At 34.5% G+C, this 3904-nt stretch overlaps 1 pseudogene; it reads right to left on the minus strand.

Annotated features, from left to right (window-relative positions):
* Positions 1-1531: 1531 nt before the first annotated feature.
* On the minus strand, positions 1532-3647 carry LOC117213262 (annotated as a pseudogene).
* Between the last annotated feature and the right edge of the window lie 257 nt (positions 3648-3904).

The raw sequence follows: 3904 nt of genomic DNA on the forward strand, positions 1-3904 counted from the left end.
AAGGTTCTCCAAATTAATACAAATTTCTAACTACCGTAACATCGAGATATTATACATCGTAAGGCAAAGTTAAGGAGAGTGGCGATGACCTCGGAAACGCGAAAAATATCTCAGAAGATAGAATTTTGGTGGCGCGAAGGACAAATGTTCGTGATGGTTTTCCCAATAGCGATTCTGATTCTCCCTTGACGTGTCTGCTCGGCGCCACTTCCGGCATCGTGACAACCACCGTAAGCCCTAGGACGCCCTTACAGCCTCCGTTACATCGCATATACCCTTCTCGCTGTTGATGAAAATCCAATTTGTGTAATTAGACGTTTGCTCGCTTTGAGACAAAGTAAACCGCGTTTCTCACAGGTGTTCGGCAGATGGCGATGATGAGATATAGTGCAACAAAGTGAAATTTTACGCGCGTAAATCTAACAGGATTATAATGTAACAGAAGCACAACAAAGAGGAAACTTGTGATGAAAAAGGAAGAATATATTACCAACGAAACTCTTTTGCTCCATTTTCTTTCGTAGAATTATATTTCACTTGCGAGTATTATAGCAGGTCTGCCTTTGATACAAAAATCATAAAAGGTTTACGTATCTGCACGTATATTTACGCTGTATGAACGACACTCGAGTATTACACGCATGCATTATCGACAAATAGATCCACGTTCGGGATAAGAGTTCCTCTTTGATACTTTCTTATGGTATAAATAACGAGAAATTATCAGGAAGTATGTTACAGTGAAACTGCTCGTACTTCGTTACTTTTACTCGCATGTATGACACCTACAACGATATTCTTTGTTGAATCAATAAATAAAAGCGCTCCCCAGCGTACGTACAAGACTAGATCTTGAAATATAAGAATCGACATAACAATAAGACTAAAAAAGTTCGAAATGAAAATAATTCGCCGAAACGGCAAAAAGAGAATACCTGACACAAAAATAACGATACGGTAAATCAGCGTCCCGTTTTAATTTTCATCGATCAGTCGTCCAGCAAGCGAGATGTGTCAAGCAGCAACGGCGACAAGGTAACAGAGACGAAATATTATCGAGTTAACGCACGCGAAGTGGTCGCAGGAATGGCTGACGGGTGCGAGAGTGTAATGCACTTACGTCACGCGAATTTCAGACGAAACAACTGGTGGTGTAACGAAAATTTAGCGTCGCAACCGAATGTGCTAAATATAAAATGGATGGCTGTTGACCGAAAGAAAAATGCTCGACGATACGATGCCGCCGTTTGTTCTCTTACAAGATTGAACGTCCACGGTCGACCCATTTACCAGACCCTCCTCGTTACACGAAGAGACGAAATCACCAGTGCTATTTAATCGTGCGAATTATATCACGCGTATCTCGCGAATTATTACACGACAGTGATAATAAGGCAAATCTAATAAAATTTACTTCTCATTAAAAAGTCGTACCAAAACAATTATTTATTAATTGGTTTATTTATTAATTCTTAAGAAGATACATATAAATAAGAAAAAATGGTAAAATTTGATTAGTATAATAAAAGTAATATATGCCTATGATCATTCTAAAATATAAAAAGTGAAATAGTCTTACGTTCATTGGTATATTTTAAGAACACATACATCTTTTAACGATAGTTGCAATGTAACATCATTTTTATATTACACGCAAGGTATGGCAAGTATTCCTGCTCTAAGGCACAATTTGAAATCAACAACATTCAGTTTAACAAATTATAACTTCTATTCGTTTTCCATCATGGAATAACGCGGTGGTGTCTTCCATATTGCACTGGACGTGCGTTGTAATCTACTCCTATCTATATTTTCAAACATTTCAGTTAAATCTGGTGTGCACATTCTTCTATCAAAGAATTTATAGACTGCTTTCTTCGGAATTTATCGTTGCATTGCAAGTTCATTTTCGCGTATGTATGCTAAAATTGATAAAAATTCGAGTACTCCATGCATTATAATGTTTATTAACTCATTAAGTAAAACAACACTTACATTGCGCCTAATGTGGAATTGTACGCCTTGGTCTGGCTTCATCGTCCGATGTGTCGTCGTCAGGTTTACTGTGCAAAACAGAAGTGGACCTTACTGTTTGGAGCTATATTTTGGATAAAATATCGAATGAATAATAGCTTGTGTTTTTATAACAGAAGAATACCTTGATACTGTTTGTAATGTTACCTGCGATGTCATCATCTGAGTCTCCTTCTTTTGTTTCGCTAATAAGATTTTTTTTGCTTTTTCGACAGATCTTCGTGCCAGTTTTTGAACAATGGCTTTTTCTGAAATTTTTTCTTTTTCAAAGGCCTCGATTCTCCTTCTTACGGGCACATTTTTCTTCATTTCATTTTGAATGTCCTGTTTCGTCATGTTTCTATTAGACATTTCCCTTTCACGGGATGGCTCATCTTCTGCGAATAATTCTTCGAACTCGGTGAGTCCAATAGCTTGATTCAGCTGCTGAACCTCCTCCTGCAGAGTTATTGGCGACCGTGATGTAAATTTAGGTTAATTATTTTTTCCTATACTACTAGCCAAGTTTTTATTAATTACTACCGTTTCGTTTGATTTTATTGGTGATAAAGGTTCTACAATTGCGGTAGCGTCCATCATCTTCTGCGTATAAGTAGAATTGATGTCCATCGTGGAATTCATAAGAGGAGTAAATTTCTCAAGTGCATCCTCGCACATTGAAGGATCTTCAATATCATTTCTTGCTGATGGAATTACTGTATCATCAATAATATTAGAATATTTACCCTTCCTGTTTTCACTCCGTGAAAAAGTTCTCTTTATATTACTATCTCTTGTTGTCATTGAAGACTTTAATGGTTCAATCCTTTCTGGCTGTATTGCATCTTCTTTTGAAATTGTTTCGCTTAAAACATTCTTTTTTGTTTTACTATGTTTTGTAGGACCTTTTGTGTTTTTTTCATCTGAACTACTTCTAGCACTTTCCTTTTTTTTAGGTCGGCCTCCACGTTTCCTCTAAAAATTTAGAATATATTTAACAACGTTATAGTAGTATTTATATACACAATGTACATACAATTGTATAAGCAATTAGATTTTGACGCATTAATTAACCGATATCAAACATTATTGGGTACTACATATAAGGATTAGTATTGATTAGTAACATAAGATATGGGGTAAGATTAAAAGTATTAAATTTCATCATAATATGACACAAACATTTACATTACTGTCATCATCAAGAGTTAGCCTTCGTAATTTTGTAACAAGTGACATTGACTGCTGCTTTTTAATATTAATTGCAGCTTTTATTACAGCCTTTCTTTTTGTTCGGTCAATTGTTGTTTCCAGCACATCCCCAGTTTTTACATCTTTATTATCTGTTTTATCATGTACTGCTGAATCTGTTACTGTATTGTCAGTATTGATAATATCATTTTCTGGGATAGTCTCTTTACGGCGATAACCTTTTTTCTTCAAAACTTTCGGCCTCTTTGTAGTTGAAGGGCCAGGGACTGATTGTGGTATTTCAGCAATTAAACCATGTAAATAATCCAGAGTGTCTTCAAGCTGGTTGTTAATATATATTTAACATCCAAGGAATAATTATGTATATTCGATATATCTTTGGTAATCATTTCTTTAATCTCCTTCTTTGATCCAGTATCCATATTTAAAATCTACGAATAAATGATATATATTTAATATATACATTAAACTATACTTTTTAATAATACATACCATAATTTAATATTATGGTTGAAATTATGACGTATATAGCAATTAATACATACACATGTGTTTAGTTCTATTAACTTAGAAGCACATGTAAATTAAAAAATATATATATATATATATGAAACAATAATAAAATAATGAAGTAACATTGAGAATAGAATCTAGTTTAATTACACATATATACCCTTTT

This window comes from Bombus bifarius, unplaced genomic scaffold (assembly GCF_011952205.1).
Source record: "Bombus bifarius isolate JDL3187 unplaced genomic scaffold, Bbif_JDL3187 scf7180000008583_frag, whole genome shotgun sequence".
Lineage (NCBI taxonomy): Eukaryota > Metazoa > Arthropoda > Insecta > Hymenoptera > Apidae > Bombus > Bombus bifarius.